We start from the raw sequence: 26192 nt of genomic DNA on the forward strand, positions 1-26192 counted from the left end.
ACCCTCCCCCTAACACATTTTAGATAACCCTACATACAGAGTTCGTCCATAAAATAGTAGGACGTAATTTTTTAAAACAATTATTCACAATTTTCACACATCGAGTTAATAGTTTTCAAAATATCCCCCTTCTGCATCAGGACAGCGTTTCCAGCGACTCTGGTAATCACTGAATACTCCTTAGAACGCAGAAACTGGAATGCTTTTTCAGCTACCTCGTCAGGGGCCTCTTGAATGGCCTGGACCGAGCTGTGGTACCATTCGTTCATGGACCTTTTCAGTCGGGGAAAGATGAAGAAGTCTGAAGGTGAGACATCTGGGCTGTATGGTAGCTGGCGAAACTGTGTGATACCATGTTGGTCAAGGAGTCGATGAGAGCAAAGGCGGTGTGGCTCGGCACATTCCGTGGTGGAGCCTCCATGATCTAATGATTGCTGGATGGAAGCGGGCGACTCATTTTCTGAGTCTTTCAAGTAATTCCACGTAGAATTCAGCATTCACAATCTGACCAGGCGGTTACAAACCCTCTATGAATCTTTCCTTTGCGATCGAAAAAGATGTTTAACATCGATTTCATCTTCAACTTGATCTCTTCCCTCCTAATACAATTTATGCCACTCAAAAACACTTGATCGAACCATGGCATTATATTCTTAAAGTTGTTCCTTAATCATGTCATGGGTCTCACGCGCAGTGTTACAAAGTTTGACTCAAAACTTCATCTCGGGACCTGCTCTAACAAATGATTCATTGTGGAGATGACTAACAATAAAGTAAAATCGATCTACAGTCCATGAAGGCTTAAAGACGACTGGCGACTGGTGTGCTAGTAGCTAAGATTCCCCACAACCCAACCAGAGTAGTAACATCCCCCTTCTTCTTCATGTTTTCGCGGGAAAACGACAGTCCTACGTCTTTCCGTACAAACCCTGTGTTTTAGATTTAGATCATATACGCATAGCTTAGTCTTAGATTCTTCAGATACATTATCTTAATTTTCCAGCCCTCTTAGGTTGCTCTGAGAGCTACGGAGTGCGCTTAAGTACGCTGAAAGAAGTAGACTTAACTAGAAAATTATTATGTGAGCTTAAGGATAAATGCATTTTCTCTCTGGAAATATTTTTAGAATTTGAATGAACAATCGCTGCCAAAAACACAACTCGAGTTCATTACATTTCCTTTTTAAAAGTTAAGATTTATAATAATTTTTCTCTCTAAATTTTTCGATTCGTAAACTAAGCTAATTTCTGAATAGTAGAATATCTACTTTTTGATTTCAATTATGAAAATTACTTGCAACCTGAAAAACACACTGTTAGAAACGTTTTTAATCACCTGTCTTTCAGTTTTTCAGACAAATGTACTATCACACATCTTCTGGGGATTCCAAACTCTCTGTAAACAGTGTGATGTGAGACACAAAACATGAAAAGAATCCTTTTCATGAACGTAGGATCTCAGGCATCTGTGATACTAGAAGACGTCACATACGAATTCAAGTTTTCTCTGTTGGTATTTGAGAAGAAAATATAGAGGAAGTCACCACTAATCGAGAGATTTGACCTGTAGCCAGGATTTGAACTTACGAATGGAAGCGATGGAGTTGTTCTAAGATTGTACGGTGAAAAGGATGCTGCACTTGGAGCCTAGAGAGACGTAAAGAATTACCAAATACTTCACTTCTTCCCTAACAAATACGTGAAACCGTACCATTCAATGCAAAAATGTAATTACTGAAACATAAAATAAATTGCAATAAAATTGCTTACATTCTCTTCTTTTATGTACCAACAATTTTCGCTACCACCAAAGGGATATGCAATCATAAACCCCTGAGGAAATATGTTCATAAACAAAAACCATTTTCTTAAACAGCGATTTATTTTCCATTAAAGTTTATATCAAGAGAATTAGACCATGATATTATATGACCACGTTTTTGCTGGAATTTTTGCGTACATGCATTACATGTAGATTCTTCGTCATATTATTTCTTTAAAGATAATACAGGATGATAGTTGCCCCAACAATTTCAAAATTGATTCGCCGTTTAGAGTTAACGCCTTTTGGGGCTAATAACAGTAAACGATTGGAAACGTGCTTAGCTCTTGAACAGATTGACTTTCCAATTAATTTTGCGATGTTTGAGTTTCCTTAGCAGCGCTTAACGAAATATATTATTTTAGAGGTATTGCTTACAAATACTGCTTACGAAATTTAAATCAAAATTAGTTTCCTCGCATCTAATATCATTCAAAAACTTACATCTTTTAGATTAACACTCTGAATATTTTCTGAATTAGTAATTACAATTTAGTATCGCACAAAATTTTGAAAAGGAAAATATCTTTTCGTAGCTTAATGATTTAAACTATTTAGTGACATTTATTGCAAATGCCATTACCCAAGTAACAATCTCTTTTTTAATCCTTTTTATTGTTTACGGTCCTTTTTTGCAAATACTGAAGCAATACAAAGGTTTACGCTTCAGAAGACAGTTCCATCGATTTCGACGATTACTCGGCACACATATGGAGCGTAAAATGAGTTAGAGAGATTTTCTAGCTGTTAATAATAGCTTAATTTCCGGCAAGAAGATAAGCAAACAGATAAAGGGGAATGACTAATCGGAAGTGTTTGAGATGTGTCTAAAGTTATGTTGGGTCATTAATGATAATGTATGCTACGTTTGATTTCCGTTATTATGTCTGCAAAATCTAGCAAATGATTGGACAATCTCTAATTACGCTTTGGCATTATTTTACTGCTGTATTTGTGCAATTAAATCATAAATAATGTAATCGAAATTTCCTGGTACATTTCACTTAATTGAAACTGTATAGGTTAAAGAAGGATAATTTTTGTTTGAGATAGCATTTTGAATCACTGATAATGCAGCGCATTTTGTATTCTTGAGTCAAATTGTTTAAATCATTATTAAAAGAAACCTCTCGCCTTCTGCACCAATAAGAGGCTTCCGACCTAAGGTGATACCAAATGGGAAAAGCCCACAAAGTGGAAATGTTATTTAAAATACTACCCAGTTCCCACGCCAGGGTAGAGTTGGCAGATCAAAGACATTTATAGAAACATTTTACAGAGCGTTTTTACAAAAAATATTTTACAGTAGTGAACGTTATTTACAGTCTTCTATTCATTTACATGCTACGTTGAGCTAATTTTGATATATACACTAGATATACATAGTATGAAGTTTAATAGTTCAATAGTTTATATAATAGTAATAATATGTAATAGTCCAATTAAAATGTCAATAGTTTTTAACTCAAAGTTCAATAGTTTATAACTCAAAGTTCAATAGTTTATAACTCAAAGTTCAATATTTTAAGATTCAGTACGCGTTCAATAGTTCAAAGAAGTTCAATAGATTAGAGTATTCTAGAGTTCTACATTTCGGTTCTAGAGACATTGGGATTTTTTGGAAGCAGGCAAGATGAAAAATGAGCAATCGCCTTCGCAGGGAATCGAACCACGAACCTCTGGAATACCGTCCCAGGGTGCAGAAACACTGCACCACGAAGGCACGCTAGGAAGACGGGAGAAATACTTTATATTCTCCTCCTTTTAAAGGACGACTGGGGTTTTTAGGGGACACAATCGCCAAATCCTGGGTGAGGAGAATCATCATCCAACACCATTTTAGTTCGGGTGCCACAGTAGAGACTTAAGTATTTTTTTGCAAGCAGGAGAATTGAAAAATTAACAACGCCTTCGCGGGAAAAATACCTTATACGGTAAATAAACGATTTTAATTAAATGATTGTGTAATTTAGTTAATTTTGATATATACAAAATAAATTAAAAAAAGTGTATCATAGATTCTAATGTTTAACACAAGAATATAAAAATAAAATAGTTGAGGAAAATAACTGTTAAAATTATTTTTTATAATTGATACAGTATTCTATTGTTTTTGAAAGTTTGTTATATAAAGCAGAACGTTTTAAGAGGCGTTGATTCCATTCTTTCCAGTAGTGATTTGAAGGTTTATTTAAGTGAGAAATTATTTAAATATTTAAATTTAAATAATTTAATTAAAATAAATAAATTAAATAAATTAATTAAATAAGACTTCTTTACCTGAACTTCAAATATCAGTTTTTTCAGTTTGAATCCATTCAAATATGTTAGAGTTGAACCGTGTCTAGGTAAGAATTTTTAATCTTAAGAATGTTTAATCGTAATATCATTTTAATTGAAACATTTGGGATAAACTTTAAAATTTTTTGTCATGCTTTAGTATTAGTTCATCTGAATTGCCATAGTAATAATAGTTATTTAAATGTGATATTTTTGCGAAATGTAAAAGTAACTAGTATAATAATAATAATAATAATAACATAAAATTAAATGTGCAAAGAACAAATATTAATGTTTAATTAATCTTGTTTAAACTGTTTTTGTAATGTAATAAGCACTATCCTTTCTTGCATCGTAATTACTAAATTTACGAAGTGTTTTCACTCTCCTTCTAACACATCTTCGTGGTGTAACGGTAGCACAATTGACGCGTATTAGAGATGTCCTGGTTTCGAGTTCCGGCAAGAGCACTGCACATTTTTCACGTTATTTGATCAAAATATTATAAAGAGGCTACATATGGCGCCCGAACTAAGAGGGGTTGAACAATAATTCTCCATCAACGGGATTTGGCGACTGGGTCCCTTAATACCTAGTTGCCCTTTAAAAGAAGATTATATAAAGCATTTTCTCTCTCTTTCCAGCATGCCTTTGTAACGGTTGTGTAACGGTAGCATAATCGGCGTGTTTTCCAGAGAGCCAGGGTCCGTCCGAGTCCGAGCGAAGGCAATGCACATTTTTTACTGCATTTTTTACATTCTTCTGCTTCAAGAAAAACCCAATGACTCTACAAGTTATCATATTGAAGTAAGTTGGCTAACTCATATCTCTATGCACATTCATATTATTGTTATAATAATCATTATTCAATTGTGAAATTTAAATACACAATTTGTGTCTCATAGTGATAAAGTGAACTTAAAAAAGTGACCTAATGTATTAAGCAATGAAATTACTAAAAGCCTCTATGGGAAATTTCTGGAAATGTTCCAAAAGTGAAAGGAAATAAATTCGTAAATTATCTTTATTTATGTGCAAAATTTCTAATTCTTCTGTTCTTAAAATTCCTTACTTAATGTGACATACGTTTTTCACGCACATAAGCCATACATGGTTATGTTATGTATGCTAATGTGCACATTAAAAAAATTAATGACATAGATGACAACACTTTGGTGCCACGAATTTAACTGTTTCAATGTTCATTTGAAGATAAGAAGGTTTATCTGAAATTTCAATATGAAATAAATCAAATAGAAAGCCTTAACATTTTTCAAATTAATAAAATAAAGAGTTAATTATTAATTTTGAGATTAAGTTACTATTTAAATTATATTTAGGTTCAGGCAACGGGAAAAGGAAAATTCATCTTTTGCATCAGCAGACGGTTTCATTTTTAGGTCGTTATCATCTGTTTAAAAGTACAACAGAATTTCAACTATCCGAAATAACAGATGACACATAGTGTTCATATAACAGAATACGTATAATCGTTCAGTTTGTAGAATCATTAGGTTACGAACTCATTTCCCTTTTTGTGAAAAGTTTTTATCATTATTATTATTACGAAACCCAAGAGAGTTATCTGCCTAAAGGAAGGGATATCTTCGTAGAAGACGTTCTAAGCGAATCTGGCTCGTATACACGTTATACACCGACAAAATCCATGAAATCACCCGTACAGCCAGCCCGTTTGCTGGGATTCGAACCACGAAACGAAATACCAGAGTTCAGTAACTTTACCTCGGGCTTTTGTGAAAAGAATAAACTAAATATGAATATGCTAAAAATAACGCTATGCTGATACATTGCTTTACTCAAAAAATCAAGGTTTTAATTAAGATGGTCCTTATGCCCCTCTGATTCAATTATACATCTAGAAGAATAAAAAGAATAAACATCCGTTTTGAGCAGTAGGCGAGAACTTTCTTGTACCTCTCAACAAGCTCACAAATTTGCAATGCTGTACAAAGCTATCAACTTGTCGATATGTGCTATCTAATAATTTTTTTCCGTTTCCGATCCAATTATTTACTTAAATTAGTTTTCTCTCTCATTTGAAATAGTATTTTCTTCCACATCTAATGTATTTAATTAATTAAAAATAAAAGTACAAACTTTAATCAAAAGTCAGTAACACTATTTAAATTTTCGACGGAATTAAAATATGATTTATAAAGTTGTAAATAAATCGTACTCTTAATTGCGGGGACTCGGTACCCCAAAAGTCAATGAAATTACCGATTTTTAAATTTTTTGCTGAAAAATACCTTAATACACTTACTACACGGAAGAGGAATTTTGAAATGATCTGACGATAATAAATGCTATAAAAAGGTTTTTAAAATTTTGACACCCCTTTATTTTCACACCCCCTCAGTGTTTATTTTTTTACTTCTTAATTTATTCAGTAACTTACTAAAAATCAGTGTAAATGAAGAGGAGTGTAATTAAATATGACTTCAACTGTCAAAAAAACTCTATTTATGCGTATATACTGATTTATTTAAATACAAATTAAAGTTGGAAAAATTTTTTTTTCACCTTTAAACTGGCAAGTTTATATACTTATACTAATCAGTCAACAAAAATGATATGTTTATTCAAAAGTTGAAATTATCTGTGATTAGATACGTACAAAAAGAGGTGGTGTAATGAAAGTGATCAAATTTCTGAGCATTATTGAAATAGTGCTATTAGTTTGAATAGTGCTATCGAAATAGTGCTTCGTAGCATTATTGAAATAGTGCTGGAACAAACATTAAACATTTTAATTAATTAAAATGCACATAAATTAATTTAAAATGGAATTTATATACGAGAAAAAATGGCTAAAATAAGAGAAGAAATCACATAAGCTGAGTGGTTTTAAATAAAATGTTTTATGGCCGTTAAAATTTCAAATTTTGCTTTTTAAAAAATGAATAAAACGTCAAATTAATATTATTAATAATGATTATAAGCGTTTTAGAAAATATATTATAATTAACTGATGCACTAAAATTGTTTTGTGCGTGTTTTAAAAAACAAAAACAGGTAAAGGAAAATTCTACTTGCATTTTATGATATTTTTGCAATATTTCTAGCCAGATAAGGTTTTAAACAAAAGCTTGTAATTTATATTCATATTAATCAATTGAACAGTACTAAGTTTTATTATAAATATATATATGTATTTAAATTCAGTAATAAAACTTTTAAGAAATTGGAAATGATTTAATGACCGTCCAGATAGTTTACATTCTTTAAACTACGATTTCTCAGTTTGCAATTTTTTAATATATCCTTTTACTTAAAGTCCTAAAACTTGTTCAGATATGGACCAAATTATTTAAAGAATTTACTGCTTATTTGAAATTATATACTAAATAGAATCAAGGATGGGATTTGAAAAATAGTGAAAAGAAAAATTACTGGAAGTAAAAATGTTACTGAAATCATATTTTAAAAAAAAATTTATATAAAAATGTGCATTTTATTTTTTTCTCAGAAACTAATTCATTAATTGAAAAATCAATCCGTAAAGTTATTAAGAACACTATTATGAATACAATAAACAAATTTGAAGCAAAAGTATTAAAATTGGGGAAGAAGAAAAAATTTTTAATTGTTGAATTTTTTTAAAAAAAATTCAAATTAAACAAAAATTAATAGCAAAAATAATTTTTCAGCTTAAAACCACTTCGTCTCATAAAACGACTTAATATTATTCATAAAAAGTAGATGAAAGTGCTTAAATAAAAAAAATCATTCAAAAGGTACCGAGTCCCCTTAATTGCTTTTGATACAGAAGTGAGGTTATCTTTCAGGCAGAAAGCAATTAATGTAGTGGAATTTAATTTCATAAATCAGATTACTTACTTTAATAAATAATCCTCTGAATCTTGAATTTTTATTGCAACTTCCTAGCTTAAGCCCAGCAATAAATTATTTGCTGAAAACATGAGAAATTTCTTTTTCTCTATGCAAATAAACAGTATAATAAGGTCGCAAGAGCTTATTCCTTTGTCATTTATTATTATAATGAAAACAGTATAAGATCCCTAACACAATAAGTGATTAATTTCAGATGCTGTTTGCTGGCACATTCTGTGTACTTTATTTCTGCTAATTATTAATCTGTATTTTTGAATGTTACAGCTTTAGTGCTTTTTTAAGCGTTTCATTCAATTTTGTTCCGGATTCTGTACTTATTGTTTTAATTAGATTCTAGAATGGTTGTCTTCAGCATTTGTTTTCATTTTATGATAAGCTATAGCCTCATCTTTTAATTATCGTAAAGTATTTTTCGTTGATTTACTTTGCTAAAATTCAGTGTTAGATTAACTTTACTTTAGAATTATCTTTTTTTTTTTTTTTTTTTTTTTTTTAACCCATTAACCGCCAAAACTACAAGGAATGTTTCTTTTCTCATGAAAATAATAACAAATATTAAATTAAGCATTTATAGCATAAATTTACATTGAAAATAAAAAAATGCTCTTACCTGTGGAAAAAAACGAGTGTTGCGTTCGCGCAAAGTCAGCGGAATAAGACTACGGATCTTTAGTGAGTAGGATTGTATTCGTGTGATGTTTCTTTTGAGTGGAGCGCAGGATTACATTTTAGCTGTATAACGTTTTATAAATCTACAAATCACTTTACTTGTAATTAATTTAATATTAAAATATGCATTGTATTTCTTTTACAAATACAGATTATTCCATTTGAAAGATTCAAGCATAAAAAGCTTGATTACAATCATGATGTAATTACATACTTTGCATCTATAAGCAGTCTGGCTATGGTTCTCTTTACAACAAAGTCTTTTGTTATCAACGGAGTTTACGATAAAATGTCTACTATCTCCATGCAATGGTTTTTGAAGGCTGAATTTACTAGGTCTTCCTGTTGTTGATCTATTTCTGGCTAATCCTACACTCTCAGTAGAAGTTTGCAAAAGAAATAATGCATTCTGACATCTGAAATCTGAAAGAGACTTTATATTTCCAGTAGTAAAAAGTGGTGATATTTAGTAAGTTTAGATACGGTCTTATCTCATATAATTTATCAGTGTTGTTAATTTGACTATTGTCAAATGCAAATTCTGCTTCATATTCCTGTACTGCAAACGTGATATCAATTCTTGTGCAACAGGAACAGAAATGTCCTTATCAACAGACCAATACAATTTTTCTTGAGGTAAAGAATGTTATCCTGTAAGCAATAATATTCCAATAAATCTTCTCATATAGACTTCAGATGCAATAAATTCTGGGCATTTTTTTTATTTTATTTTTTTTATTTATTTATTTTTAATTATTTATTTATTTTTTTATTTATTGCTGAGCGTATATATTTGTCTGTTCAACGAGAAGAGAGTAAATGTCTAAACCAAAAACAAAATCGAAAATCTGTGCACTACTTTTACGTTGTGTTTTGCCTTTTATAATTTCTCTTCTATCTCTTTCTTCATGTTCTTTCTGAGATATAACTAACAGTTCCTTTTTTATCCACTTCAAGATTTCAGTCTTCTGCTTTTTAAGCTTTTTAGTATGACTATAAATGCTTTTAGAAGGCTGAAACTTACTTCTTACGTGAATTTCAATTTCCCCAGCAGTATCATTAGGTAAAATATCATTATCATTATTTAAATCACTGTCATTCCTTTTTTCTTCGTCACTAGCCTCTGCGATTTCTGGGGGAACAACAACAATATCAGTTTCATTCTGGTCATTATTAACATTATCATCATCTCTTTCATCACCAAAAAATCTTGGAAGGGCTTCTTCTAATGTAAGATACCTCGTTCTAGGCATTTTTAAACGACCAGAACATGAACCAGAACATTGAAAGGAATAAGTGAAAAAGGAGATTGACTACTCGTTTCCTGCTGACGTTGCGTCAACGCAGCATCTGTTTTCCCTTTCTTCCCAAAACAAATATAAACATCTGACTGATGTAATGTTCTGATAAACGGTGACCTTGTCTAAAAATAGATCACTCATAAAGACGGCGATTCTTTCGTTAAATATTTTCAGCAAAAATGAGCGGTCGAAAAGTTTGCTTAAATTTTGCTTAAAATATGAGATTAATTATTATAAACAAAATGATTGTTGAAGACAAATATTTTTTTACAGAAATAATCTTCATAGTATATCCTACAAAAAATCATCTGCTGGTATAAAATACCTTAGGTAGTTATATTTATATACGCACTTATTTTGACCGTTGCGTCAAAGCAACACCAGTGGCTAATGGGTTAAGCCATGCGGGGCGTTAGCGCAGAAAGGATATTAATTTCGAAACAGTATTTTACATCGAATTACGATAAATGGCTTTATCAGATATCCGATTATTGCCACCAAATATTATCGCTCTGCATTTTATTTAAAAAAATTAAATAATAAAGAATCTGAATGAATGTATATATTTTTCTCGCATTGTGAAAAAACAACGATACCTAGAGCCATGAAATTTTGAATAACGTAGTCCTCCAACCCGAGGATGAGCACCTGAAAGTGGTCCTTCGAATCTTGAATTTGGATTGTTTTATTATTTATTTCATATTTTTTAAACTTTTACAAATTTTTATTAAAATTTCAACGGTTTCAAAGTGAGCAGTAGCAACACACTCTGCGGAATAAAATATTTTTGTCTCCAGCGCGCGAGACTCTTTATCGGAAATTCTAAAGATATGCTGCTTTTAAATATTTTTAGTGCAAAAGGTGTTCTCGAAACGTGTATGTATGTGTAAATGAAAAGACCCTTTGTGAGTAATATAAAATCTGAAAACTTCAAATTTTTTTTTTGGTCAATTCCAAAGCATTCTATGAAAATACTTTATTTCAGCGGCAAGAGATTGTGGCATCGCGCCCCAAAAGTGACAGCCAAATCGATTTCAAAAAGAAGGTAAAAAATTACCTAAATCAAAACTGAATTCTGCTTATAAAATCTAAAATGATCTTCGTTTTCATATAATGCAAAAAGCACTTGTTTTGATCGCAGATAATTTGATTCTTCCTATAAAAAAAAACAGGTTTTGAGGAACTACAGCTCCATTTATCAAAAACGTCTTCAAATGTATCTGAAAGCTAAATTTTCATGTATATTACTGTTTCTTTTTACTTCCTTGTACGAAGTAAAAAGGAAGTATTGTAATCGCGAAAAGTTTCAGGCACCATATTTCAACGAAAATATCCCATTTTTATCTCTTTCAAATGCAATTTGACGATGTATTTCCGTGATATATATACATATGGACAGAATAAAACACTCTTTTCCTCCAAAAAATTATAAAACTGCTTTAAAATGAATTCTGAAGAGAATTTTTCGTGGTGTCTGTACGAAAGTATGTACGTACGTATCTCGCATAACTCAAAAACTAGTAGCCTCAGAACGTTGAAATTTTGTATATAGGACTGCTATAACATGTAGATGTGCACCTTGTATTTTGGTTGCAATCGGCCGCACCAAACGTATATAAATATATTTATATATATATATATATATCCACTCTGTTACCCGGCTCAGTGATCTCAGTTTCTTTACTCTTATATATTTGTAAATTGTACATTTTTTGCTTTAAAAATGATTGATTTATGTTGTGCTTATCTTGCGGTTAAGGTTTTTATGCCTTTAGTAAATCTATATGCAATATTTTTAGAATTATCAACAATTTTAAAATTTTTTAAGTGCCGCTAAGCCTAATAATGTTTTTGATGGCGGCCATTGCTCTTGTTTACTTTTGAAACAGCAGGATAGCGGATTTGTTGCCAATCTAGAGAAACTTAGCTTCGCAACAACAAAGATAACGCCTTCATTTATTATTTAAATCGTGCTTAATCCTTTCTGGAATATTTTCGAGGAAATAAGCGTTTAAGATTTACTTCGTAATTTTTAATACAGATATTTTAAGTTTTTATGTATTTTTGTCTTGTCGCGAAGTGAAAACTGAATTAATTAAATGAGAAATACTTAATCGTCTGTGAAAAACTATTTCTTTTTTGTTTTGTTTAATTTCTTTTATACATCGTTCTAGCTTTCTTGTAGTATTTGAATATAACATGTGGCAACGATTAGATAATTCTTTAAATGATGTAAATTTGGTGCATTTTGAATTATAATATGAACGAAATATAATACTGTTCAGTGAACCTAGCGCCAGAGTGTCGCTATGGTAAACAAAGTCAATTTTAAAGAATGCATTTATTCTATTGTGTTTTATGCGGTGTCGACGAAGTAGGTTTAAATCAATTTAGTAAGTTTAAATGAAATGCAAGAAGAAATGCGTATAATTTAATATTCCGTACAAGGAAGTGATGTGGTGTACACATCACATTTTTTAAAGAAGTTGTAATATCTAGAACGTGTGTAAGTACCCTATTTAATCATAATGTAAGTCCCTTCTAAACTATATCCCTGTCATTTAATATCGAAAATTTTTATCACAGAATTAAATGTATAATTTAATTGAATACTTAGGTACCTCAACATGATTGCGATTTTCGAAAATAGCATTTTCAGGAATCAAGCAAATTTTTCATTGAAATTTCCAAGCAAATTTATTAACAAAATTATGCAGCAACGTCCATAACCATTTTTTTTAACTGACGATGCACATCTTTTTAAATACAGTAATTCCTTTCACTGGGTTTTCGGTTATGATAAACGTATATTTAAAACTTCTACCGCATACTTTAGAAACTGTCATCATAACGTCATCTCAATTTATATGACGTCAAAGAACTAATAATGGCGAACGAAGGAAAAATACCAAATTATGCTGACGTCTTCAACGAAATGAGGTTTTGAAATAAGGGCATAGCAACCGAATAAGTGCAATATAGTTTATGTCAGCTTGAAGGGGGCAATACAACTCAGAATAAAAATGCATGTACACATGCAACAAATGGTTCATTGTTTTAGTACATAAATAACATGCATGTAAAGACGAATGCACAATAATTTAAAGCAGTTTCTCAAACTGTGGGTCGCAACCCCAAGGGGGTAGCTGTACATGCAGGAGGGTGTCGCCAAAATTTTATCAGTTTTGATATTTCTTTAACTTATTATAATAATTTTACAATTATCGAATATTTTTACACATTGTATCTGAAAATAGATAAAGACAAGACAATACAGACAAAGAGAAAAACGAAAACGTTTCGACGCATTCTTTTTTATAATATAAACGTTCGTTTTCTTGCTTTGCACGTGACGCAGTCAGTTCGTCTGTTACTCATTTAAAGTTTTCACATTGTTCTTTGTCTTAAAATTAGAAATTAAAGTTAATGACCTAAAACTGCAGTAGTATATTACAGTACAAGTGAAAAAATTGGCAGTTTCACTCACACGTGTGTCGGATTTGCGCAATCCTTTTGGGATCCCACCAAATTTTTGTAAATATTATGGGGTCATGGGGGTTGCGAAAAATTCTCAGTGATAAAAAGGGGTCACGACCGAAAAAAGCTTAAGAAATCCTGATTTAAAGTGCTCCCAGATAAACAAAAGAATTTCGTTTTCAATTACTGTTAAGAGCTGCAATCAGAGAGATAAGAATATGAATATTTTGTACTGACCATGATTCAATAAACGTGGTAATCGCTGGTAGTTACAAGACACCGTTAATTCTACTTGCTCATAAAAAAATTAAAACCTGCAATAGCTAAGAGTGCCAGTTGTTTGACCTTTCTTGGCATGTCATGGTGGAACCAAGACATCGTTAATTATACCCGCTCATAAAAGTAGAATTTAAAAGGTATAGTATAGCATCTCAGTCTTTAAATCTTTTAAAATTTCCTGACACTCATTTGCCAGCAAAAGATTCCGCAAGTTTCAGTCCTTATATGGGATGATTTTCCATACAACGAGTTCATCAAAGCAGCGTAAAATACAATATTTGGAAAGGCATTTGTATAAAATCCTGAAGCAGAAATAATTTCTCATCTCAGAACGCAATGACTTAATTAATAATCAAGCCATTCTTTACATACGATACGAATGCCACCGATACGATACGAATGCCACCATTCTTTACATACGATATGAAAACATGTCACCAGTCGTTAATAAAAGAGCGCATAGATTTCTAAGTTGTTACGCTATAAGCTGGAGATCGCGATTTTGGGTTCGTCTGAACAAGAATTTTGCCTTTCAACAACGATGACTTATTGCAGAGTAAATCTTTAAATTTATTCAAAAATGTAAAATCGAAAGCTTATCCACAGAGCAACTGCGGCGAAAATAAAACACAGAAGGCACAGAAGAAATTAAGGCACAGAAGAAAGAAAAATGCAAACAATATTGAGAAACAAAAGAAGCTGCAAATGAAAATAACGATAATTCCTTGAAAATTGAATTCATTTGAAGTCTGATATCTTTGTCTTGACGAATTTGAATCAGATTTTAATTGTATTCTTTTTCTGATTTGTGTACATTTATTTTGATTTCAGAATTTATTCTATTAAAAAATACTGAGTTTTCATTTCTCATTTACAAACTCATTTGTAATTTCACTTACAAAGTTTTTTAATTCTAAGTTCCAAAATAGTAATAATTTTAAATTTATTTATTTCCTTTCAAGTCTTTGAATGGGTTAGTTCAAAATTAAAAACTCTTTTCATCTTGAATTACATATACATACATATAGTATAGAATGATCTGAAATTCATTGAATTCGAAAACATGTTTTTCTAATACTTAAAAAAAATGTTTAAGGGAACTTGAATTTAAATCATGAATGGCGAAATTTCGAACTTTGAAAAAGAAATTAAAATTTAAAAAACAAGTAATTATCGCTATTGATTCAAGTTCCTTTAAAACACAATTTTCGGAATTAAACTTCCTACATATGGGTTCCCTCTTTTTGATACATTCTACTAAATTTATATTAGGAGATAATGTAATCAATATTTTTAGTAAATAATTCATATATATATATATATGCATTTTACCAAATCTCCAGCTGCCGTAAGATAGCTTCCTCACAAGGCGGGTTTAGGGATGCCAGAAAATCGCAAGAGAAGGCAGGGTTACCATATTTGGCGAGAAATATCCCATTTGACTACAAAATTGGGGATATGCTATATAGACGGATCGAGAACTTTGCACGCGGAGTAGCAGTGTGTTCCGTCACAGTTTGTCAGTCAAGGCTGCGGGTTTAGGGTTGCCAGATTTGCCGCGCAATTGCCCATTTGGTGACATTTGGCAACATAATTGGTGATGTGCCGTAGACGGATGGGGAACATTTTAACACGAATCCTTGCCGGATTGGTCCAGAATGTTCTCGAAAGCAGGCCAAAAGCTATATAAACCCTACCTGTACGCGGAGTGTCTCGTAGTCTATCGAGTTCTTCGTCAGTCTAGTGCAGAACTAGTCGTCGACTGAATGGAAATGACATGGGGCGCCTCGTCGAGTGCATCGCGAGTTGTAGCGTGGCGCCTCTGAGTATATGCAGAGTTCAGATAACGACCGAATCGAATGGTCCTTAGCCGTGAAACTGTCTTCACCGTTATATCCTGATAGTCTGAAGATTGCATTGCTGATTGTTTCAGTGTATTTGTCGTAGTTTCTCGACGACTGTGAATAATGCCGGCTAATAAATTGTGTTTTGATGGTGTATTGTCGTCAATCTCTCCAAATCCACGAATCCGTACAGAACGCAACAATATATATTGGTCATTAAATTATACGCGTAATGGTAAACTGCACATTTAGTTGATCAATGTTAAACGAATTTTGCACTCTGTGGATGCCCAGAGGGGAATTTGGCGCAAATTAAACAAAGGATAAATACGGTGTATTGTTGATTTTATGTTATCTGGGCGTAAAAAGTTCGGGTTTTTTAAAGTTAGTTTGTGAATTGTTTCATTACTTAGAGTATAAATATCGATTATAAATTAGCAAATTTTCGTTTAAGAAGTATTGCAAAACAGGAAACATTGCAAAAATATATTATCTGAATATTTATTGATACTTCTGAGGAATAAAAGCGATCGAGTATTTGCCATACGTTTGATTCGTATATATTTGAACAAATTAAGGAATAAATCCAGTTTAAATTACTGAATTAAAGTCAAAGAAATTATTATAAATAACTGATATTAAATGTAATGTTTATGCACAAAATAATGCAAACTGAAATGAAACAGAAGCAAATGCAATAAACAGAAACAAATTTCCATGGTATTGTAAACAGTCGATAAGATTTAAATGACGAAGAGACTTGTGCAGAGTTGCTTATGCTTAGTCGCCAGTACTTATTTCCTTCCATGTTAATTGTACGCCACTGAGCATGCGCACTAAGCGAAATTCGTTAACATTGATCAACTCAATGTGCGGTTTGCCATTACGTATCAAATACAAGCTGCAGGTTTGACAACAGTTGCAGATTTAGATTTAGTAAGCAGTTTAGTAAAATGTAGTTATAGATTTCAGTGCTATTTTCCTTATAGTTTGCCGTTATCAGATTTTTAAACTTATTCTGGTCTTTGATCTTTTGATTAAAGGTCAAGTTCAAGACATACTTTTACTGTATATGGAAGTAGCAATTCAAATAGCGAGCATCTTACAATGTTTTCCCATTAATAAATGCTAAAAAACTCCAAATTAATGTATTATTTTTAATAGTTCTAGTCTTTTTTTAAATCGACAAGCATAGTTTTCTATCTGAACTACGCAGACGGTAATGTGGTTAGTGATTCTGACTGCCACACCGAAGGGCCCGGGCTCGAATCCAGGAGAAGGCATGGATGTAAATTATTTCTCCATTCATAGGAGCCAAAGGTGGTCCACCTATTAGGTTCCTCCACTATAAAAAGATCACCACTTCAGGCCTTAGTAATGGCTAACATATATGACGATTTGTGTCCGCCATAGGAAAAAAAAAGGGAAACTGTTACGACTTTTAATGCAAAACTTCCTTTCGCAAAATGTTTATTAATAATAATGATAAAAAATCATTTGATAGAAAAAGGAGAAACCAAAATTAATATATCATTTTTCTGGCGAAGTACATAAAAAATGTTTTGAAGTAAAGAAATAAACACCATAAACATTCTTTTAAGAGGTTATTATTTTATTTAAAGCTGTTAGAAAATAATGAAATATGAGTATTTAATGGACTCTTTTTTTTTTGGTTTACATTTTATATTCAAAATAACAGAAATAAAAATTAAGTATAATAAATAAACACAATAAAAATATAAAGTATAATAATTTATAAACGAAAGACTTAATTCAGATGAACATATATTTTTAAATATAAGTTTGTTTACTTGTTTCGAAATGACGGTAAATTTTTTCCAAATACTTTTACTTTATAACATTAAATGTTTTTTCATATTTACCAAATATAAGCATTAAATTTAGAGGATAAAAAAGTGAAAACGGCAGATTCAAATTGCTTCCAATATTACGAAGTGATATATTTCATTGCATATATTACATATAAAAGAAGAAAGTAAAATAAAAGTATTCTAGCAGTTAGTATCAATACTGCAAAATTTTGAACAATATTGCAAAACGTTTATCAAAAATATTAAAATTATGCACAAAATAGTCATCGAATTAAAAACCACAAAATATAAAATGAAAAAGAAGCTAATGAACTTAAAACAAGTTCACTTTCCTTTAATTTTATTATTAATCTGTGATAATAAATGAAAGATAATTTTTGTTTATTTTTGTGCTGCGTGCAGCTGAGTTTAAAAATCTCTGAGATGGCTATGTTCAGAAAATACTTCTTTTGTACTCACCATGAAGCGATTTTTACCTCTTCAGAATCCGGTTTGAATCGCTTTTTATTTCATTGTGCGCTTATTTTTCACACACATGCTCGCTTAGGGACCAAGAAAGTTTTCATTTGAATTTCAATATTTAGATCAAGCATAGAAGGGATAATCTTCAAAATGAAACTTACTTTGTTTTCACATCGTAACTGCTGAGACTTTTAAATATTTTTCAATATTCACAATTATTATAGCTCTAATATTTATAAATTCTAATATACTGAGAATCCTGTGTATTATCACTAATAAAAATTTCACAAGTTATTAAATCGAACGCTAAATTTCAACATGGGCATTTCGCCCTTTTCAGCCAAAGTAATAATATTGTTGCGAAAAGCCTAGCTGTGGTGAGACAGCTTCCCCGCAAAGCGGGTTAGATTTGTCTGAGGGTGGCAGAAAAAACAGGGTTGGGACATTTGACGCGTAGTCATCTATTTGGCGACATTTGGCGACAAAATTGAAGATATGCCAAAGACGGAGCGAGAGCTTTCTAGATCGCATTCTTAACGGTTTTCTCGGTGATATTCTGAAAGGTAGGTTAAAGCAAACATATATATATATATATATGCTTTAACCTACCTAAGCGAATAGGCTGGGTGTATATATATATAAACCAAAAACGCTTTATATATATACACCCAGCCTATTCGCGTAGAAGTTGTGCCTTGAGTTCAGAGATTAGCTTCAGAGCGATGACCGAGTGGGGAGCTGTACTTTAGTGCTTTGCCGTGAAGCTGTCTTCACCGTTATAGCCTGAAGACTGTGTTTCTGATTGTTTCCGAGTGTTTATCGTAGTTTTTCGACGACTGTAAACTTGTCGTTGGAACTGTCCTGCGTAATGCTAGAGAATAAATTGTGTTTTGCTTCTTCATTAAGTGTTATCTTCAATTACTCCAAATCCACAAAGCCATAGAACACACCCATATTCATTAAGCGATTTTTTTATAATTTTTATGTATCACATTACGATTTCAGATGAGAAGGAAAGATCCCTTTGTAAGTCACATGACTTAACTTTTATCAGTTTTGGTCACGTGCTTCATTGCTATGTTCTGTAGAGAGATTAACTATCTTTCTCTAATTACAATATTTTTATTTTAAACTTTTTCAACACTCGATGCATCTTATAGGACGATGTTTCGCTTAGTGAAGAAGAAATATGTCGCTAGTGAAATACTATATGCTTAACCCGCGGGAAAGCGCGTGGGGTATATCATACCCCAACCTTACATAAAAGTGGAATATTCCTAACTTGTGAAACTGAAATTCTGTGCTGCTTTCAGTAGCTAAGTTTCTAGTTGTGGTTGACTTTTAGAACCGCTTTTTCTTTGCCTGTGTGTTTCAGAAAAATATTTATCGGTATTTTGTTGGAACTGGGGTATGACACACCCCACGCTCCTGTCCGCGTAAGTGTCTTTCTGACTGAATATTTAGTTCAGAAATTTATTCCTAGAGTGTAACAGTAAATATTTCTACTCGCAAGTGATTTTAAAGTACTTGACATTAAATTTTTAAAAATTTCTAACTGAATTAAGGCAAAAAGAATGACTCCCTATGAATTGGAGATGCAACGCCTGTGAGATTTATTAGAAATATTTGAAAGCGATGAAGATTGCATTTCAGAAACTGAAGATGAAATTAGGAATATTTTCTACACTGTTTTCGTTTCGAAAAAGATAAAACATTAATTCCTGATTTTCCTAAAAAAGGAAAAATTTTTCTTATGCTTTAGACATTATATAAGGATCATACTATAGATGATACTATTGGAGAAAATAAAACGTCAGGAATTATATGTTTTTATAATATGACTAAAGGTGCAGTGGATATGGGGGATGAAATGTCAGCCAATTATTCAATTGCCAGAATAACAATGAGGTGGCCAATCGCAATTTTCTTTCCTGAAATGAATTTTGCTGTAATAAATGCTTGAATTATATTACATTCAACTGCTAATCCACCAACCAGAAACAGAAGTCTGCTTTTGAAGGACTTACCATTACAATTAATGAAAATTGTATTGAACAAAGATCAGAGATTAATACTTTACCAAGAAACTGACGTACTGCATGCAAAACAAAAGCAGATGTTTCGACGAAGAATTAAAACGAATACATGAAATTCGAAACAACTAAGTATGAAAGATGTGATAAATTTTTTGCCCTCGTGCCAAGGACAGAAGAACATGAATGCAGTGTTTAAAATGTGAAAACATTCTGTTCCAAGAACACATGAATTTATTTCGTTCAAAGTGTGAAGAAATAAAATATGCATTCTATATTAGAGATGCAATGAAACTTAAAGGCATGATGTTTATTTTTTTATTATTTTCATTTATCTTAATTTTAACTCTAAGATTATTTTGGAAATTAATTATTTGAAACCCAATTATCATTCACGTATTTATAATACTCGAGAACAAGAAAAGCAGCTTTAAAACTAAGTAAAACTATTTTTATCGTATTTTAAATACTGGGGTATGTGATACCCCACGCGCCCACTCAAGTAACTTTTCCTGGTGCGACTTCCGCCGGGTTAATAAATTCGAATGCACTTCGTTGGTTTCATTCTTAGTGTGCAAAGACTGTTTGTTCATCACCAAAGGGAAAATAAGAATTCCGTTTGGCAGAAAGCCCGTATAATATTTCCCTAAGAGTGAATTTTACTTAGTGGTGAATTTACAGCTGACGACATTCGTTTGCAGTTCAGAAGACTTCTCGTTATTTTAAAATGGTTCAAACGTTGCACTTGATCATCACATTGTGGATAAGGCAGCTCGTACGAGATTTGGACTCTTGTGAGCTCATATGAGATTTGAACTCGTATGAGAAACAAATGAAGGTAAGTCGTGATTTTTATAAAATGTGCGAACTAAATTTAGAATAAAAATGAGATGTTTTATTTCTCCTTATTGATTTTCAAGGCTTCTATGAGCTCAAAGCATAAAATCAGTTAATATTTGCCTCTTAGATGGACTGTAGAAAGGCAAATTATTTGAAGATATAATTGCCGTGAATCGACGTTTTTCATGGTGAATTCATTTTTTATTTAAGAAGCTAATTAATTGATATTCCTTAAATGTGTTATTGAAAAATTATAGTTTTAAGAATTCCGTTTGTTGAATTAATTGATTTTCCTTAAATGTGCTGCTCGCTAATTAGCTGATATTCCTTAAATATGTTACTGATCAGTCAGTTGAAATTCTTTCAGTTAATTGAATTAAATGCTATCCCTTAAATTGTTACTGGGTGGCTACAGTTGTGATTACTTTGATTGAATTAATTGGTATTTATTACACGCGTAACTGACCAATTAGTTGATACCGGCCATAAGATCAAATTAATTAAATATGTTTCTGGCCAAATTAGTTTATATTGTTTAAATACGTTACTGCAAGAATGCAGTTTTAAGAAATAAGTAAAACACTTTTTCGTAAAGTAGTTTAAAATAATAGAAAATTCTTTGTGAATTTGTTTATATAAAATTCATAATTCGGAACCTCAATACCGACACTCAAATTTCTGTTACATTTTCCCACTCCTTATTAGTGGAACTGCACGTAAGCCCATTAAACGGGCTTTTAAATTTTGTGACAAAAAATGGTTCTTTGGCTGAAACCCAAAATGAAGTGTTAATAAATCTTCAATTTAATTTTTTGTTGGCCTTTCTATAATTATTTTACTTTCTGTAGGAAAATTACTCTGAAAAACTTCAGCTACTGAATTAGATTTCGGTGAAACTTTTTCATGCCTTCTATAATCAATAAAATCCGTCAAAATTAATTAATGAGTTCCATTGAAATCGTCAACATTCATGCTCCAAGCGCAATCTCTTTTATACGTCTTTTTCCCTTATATTTTCATTCTTTTATTTCCATCAATAAATGACACGAAATTTCTTCTGCACTTAAGCAACAATTTACGTCTAAGGAACACAGAAATCGCTAGTTTTCTTTCGTTGTCATTCATATGCACCAAACTTCTTTTGAAATACGTATCATAAAGAGGTGCACATTTTTTTAGCGAGGAATATTTAAATTCGGTTTTAACCAGTTAACTGTGGCGCCCTGTGCGCACCGTTTTGGATCTCCAGAATAGAGCTATGACGATTATCTTCGTCAATCGCAGAGTAAGTTGCTCTGGTAAGATAATTGATGAAAAGGACGGGTTTATTTTATAAAATTGAAAATTTTATTACTAATATTTACTTATTTGGTTAACATAAGTATATATAACATACATATTAAACTAGAAATGCAATAAATTAAATTAAATATTATGCATATAAAAGTAAGAATTTAAATTCCTGCTGTGGAATGATATTCAGCGAAACAGGGTACTATATACAATGGGACTTTGCAAATCGAACACCAGTAACGCTATTCCTTCCTGATCTTACATTTGCAGCAATGCAAACACCTTCGTGGAGGGTTATTTTTTTCGATGTTCCGGGTATATAATCCGGAACATGATTCCCGCCTAATTGGCTTAAATTAGGTCTAAATGGCAGAGTTCGTGTCGATTTATTTCTTTCAAATGGATACGTCTCAAAAGTGTCTTCTATACATTTGAGCAAAAAGTTGATACGCTATAATGTTCCATTATTTTTTTATATAATATGAATGCATTCAGACACATAATGTCTAAGAAATGGAGAAATATATTTTTGTAGTACTTTTTGAGTCGTTTTCTTGCTGTGGAGTATGCTATGATAATTCCATCACTCATATCCACTCCACCCATTTTTTTATTATTATCAATCACTAGCTCCGGTTTCTTTGTTATTATTTGTCTTTTCTCTGTTTCTATTACGTTGCTTTATGCGCGCGTTGCTTACACTATTTTATACGCATGACGAGTATACTCGTCAATACACAAAATCGTGCCGATTCTCCATGACGAGTATACTCGTCAATCACAGTTAACTGGTTAAATATGATTACTTCTGTTTCTTTTTCATGTATTGGAGGTATTCTGTAATAGGAGCAATAATATGCAATGATATTTTTTTGTGTGTGTTTAGAAAGAATTTTCTTTATAAGAAAACTGTACTTACGTATCAGCGCAACCTTTTTGACACAACATGGCAATATTTTACAGGTAAAAAAATATATGACATAAGTCATCATTCAATTTAATTGCAAGCATTTTTTTATTACATATATATTTTACATTATAATAAGGTATTGAACCCAAAAATCAGATAATGTAATTATTTACAGGCTGATTTTTCTTCCTTTGTGTTTTGTAGAAATTTCGTGACAATCACTTTAGCAACGAATTCCAAACAATTCTTCCCTTTGGTGATTTTGCGGCAAAATGCTGTATTCTTGCAGAAATGTTATCGCAATTTTTTTTTCAGTTATCAGCAGATTTTACAGGCATAGATTTTTAAATTCAATTTCAGGCAAAAAATATCATGATTCTTTAATAAAATGTGTTGGAACTTGGAATAAAATAAAAAAATGGCTTATGAAAATGGCGACGTTGCTAAACTAAAGAATTGTAGCGAGTATGATTACCTCAAGATCTGATATGCGAATGGTTGCCAGAATTTGGTCATTTTGAAAATTTGGCGACTTCTGATGAGGTGGTTGCGATAATACGTAAGTACTAAAAAAAATTTGGATTCAAGAAATTTTAGGTTCAAAATTAAAATTTTGCTTTGAACAGCATTGAACTATATGGTGAATTAACGATTCTGACAACGCTGAAATATCAATTTTTCGACATACAAAAATCGAAATTTATCCTCGAAATTGTATTTCTTTTCTTCACTTCCTCATGGTCATTCCAAAGCTTACTCAAAAACATAAATCATATTTTTTATCTTAAGAATTTAGGAGAGGAGTTTCATTTTCTCACATTTTCCGAAGACAAGTGCGGAATCTTTGGTATTCGAGCCACATCCGACTAATTAGATTATTAAGAACGCAGGAAAGCTAATTTACGATAATTCTGAGCATATACTTTATTTTCGGTATTTTCTAAACAGACATTGTTAATGCCAAGTGCGTGCTTACTATGAGTTCTTTAATAAAATAAATAGAACGAAATATTAGTTTCTATCAACTTGTTTCATTAATTTAGATTTTGCTACATATTTATTTTCATTCCAAGCAGAACTTTCATAAAAGGAATTTAAGTATGTATAGAAATAAAGCATGACATTCTGCCAGTCAAAGAAAAACCAAGATCATTGGATCGGTTGATAAGAGAAGAATGGATAATCCTAGATGAGTTGACAAATTCGTCCAGCATTTTTATGGGACTTGGCGTTCCAAAAATTGATGAAATGATCGTTTTTCCAATTTTTTGCTGGAAGAGACTCATTAAATTATATAAGACTGGACATTATATAAGATATTACACTAAGATTGGACCCTTACTATAATGAATAGAAATTTTAAAATGATCTGACGGTAATAAATAATATAAGCGATCGCTAATAATATAATCGATCCAAGAAATAAGCTATAGCTGTCGGACAGTATTTTTATATGGAGTTCCTATTTAGAAGAAAATTAGAATTTTTCTAAAATAAAATCGCATCTAAAATAAAATCGCATCTATCGCTATTAACTTTCAAAATATTTAATATTGTTATATTACGAGATGCGCTATATTACCATGCATCAGGGGTCCTCAAGTAATCAAACTGATATGACCGATAAACATTGATTATTTCAACACGGATCCTAATTAAATCCTGACGAAAAGGCTTGCTAGATAGGTGTTTACGTGCTTTCATCATGTTTAACATAAGTTCGAACCAGATTTCGTTCTTAAAAGATCGTGCATTAAGGCATTCATAGAGTATTTTGCATCCCTTATTAAGATTTTGTTTCGTAGTATTGACAGCTGCTTTCAAAACTAACCAGCCTTGCGTCTCTTGCTCAAGATGGGTAAGTTTTCTTAGTGTTTAATAAAAAACTTTTGCTCTTAAGACTTGGGATATACGTTATCCGTACGAAAGAGTTCTTATATTTTTAATAATTTAATGAATTTATATGAACATGTACTGTTAGAAATTTTGTATAATGTTACATAAACAGCCTCAAGAAATGCGAAGCTTTGCCGGAAAAATAAAAATTACAAAAGCAAGTGTATTTAACATTGCCATAAATGGATATCTCGCCAAAGCTGGCTTTGATTTTGCCGACTTATATTTGTCGCCAAACTTGGCGACCATTTGAAGACATTTTGGTCCGATCTCTGTATGACTGCAATTGGCCTAAATGTCTATGTAACTGCAACCCTATTCGGCCTTTAAATGAAACTTTAACCGTATACGCCTGCCAGTAATTTCAATAAATGAAAGGTACTAGAAATTTCTCACTGGACAGGGAAAAGCTATATAAAACAAGAAAGAGCATCAGTTTTCAGTTTTTAGTTCAGAGCTGTCTCCGGAGTATTGAGAGACCTCTGTGCAAGCTTCGCTCTTTAGATGCGTTTTGCACTGTGTTGTGTTTAATGTTCTTTTTAGTTTGAAGGGGTAACTGCTGAATGCGTTCTGTTACACTGAGAAGAGCTATACGAGTACTTTTGTGAGAAGTTACAGAACTGGTAAGTGTTTCTTTTTGGAAAAATAAACGTTCTCAAGCTATCATCGGTTCTGTGTGCATTTAATCTATTACGAAACGACCATATAATAAAATATAAATAAATTAACCACAAGTTAAACTAAATTTTCATTTGCTCACACGTTTTTGATATAAGCTGGAGATCTGAGAAATGGGATTTCAGGATAACTGAAGTCTGGATAATAAGGGGTTCTAATACAGCAAATCTAAGGAACAGTTCTTCTAGAGGAGAATTGTAATATATTTATAACAACAATAAATGATATGTTAATAATAAAGCACATAATTATATTTTATCATTTATTTATTTTTCATTTCAGTTTTAATTACATTATTTATTTCATCTCGAAATATAGAATTTCTGGTACTGAAATCCACATAATATAAAACTCTGTTACAACAATGGAGAAAAACAGTTCTTCTGAAGATTAATATATGATATGTTTGTAGTGATTATACATATGATTTAATTTTAATTCATTTATTTAAGTTTTATTTTTGTTGCATTTAGGAATTCATGTCTGATATCAATTTCAACCTTTTTTACCAGGTCTTTGAGTTTAAAACTTTCCAAATATTTATATTTTCGAGACTTTTCTCTCTACCATTTGAATAAAAAGGGAACTTACCTTCGATAAAAATCCCATTAAAATCAAAAATTCATTTTAACTTCCCAAAGGAGAGATCCTAGCTCAATACAGCGTCTGTCCCCTTTCAAATAAATATCCTGACGCTGGGG

At 31.6% G+C, this 26192-nt stretch overlaps 2 protein-coding genes across 4 annotated transcripts in view; one reads left to right on the forward strand and one right to left on the reverse strand.

The window, feature by feature from the left end:
- LOC118185305 (dopamine D2-like receptor) overlaps window positions 1-26192 on the reverse strand; it is an 865565-nt gene that overhangs the window by 818653 nt on the left and 20720 nt on the right. The gene's annotated exons all lie outside the window — the stretch shown is intronic.
- The window catches only part of LOC146999061 (uncharacterized), a 173342-nt gene that overhangs the window by 46784 nt on the left and 100366 nt on the right, over window positions 1-26192 (forward strand). Inside the window, exon 1 of one of the 2 annotated variants that reach the window (XR_015040405.1) lies at window positions 20583-20712. The exons of the other annotated variant lie outside the window; for it this stretch is intronic. The gene's annotated coding sequence lies outside the window, so the exon portion shown is untranslated. Of the gene's footprint in view, window positions 1-20582; window positions 20713-26192 lie in introns of those variants that run through there. 2 annotated transcript variants of the gene reach the window in all.

This window comes from Stegodyphus dumicola, chromosome 1, assembly GCF_044657685.1.
Source record: "Stegodyphus dumicola isolate Sdum_Otavi_A_Nest chromosome 1, ASM4465768v1".
NCBI classification, from domain to species: domain Eukaryota; kingdom Metazoa; phylum Arthropoda; class Arachnida; order Araneae; family Eresidae; genus Stegodyphus; species Stegodyphus dumicola.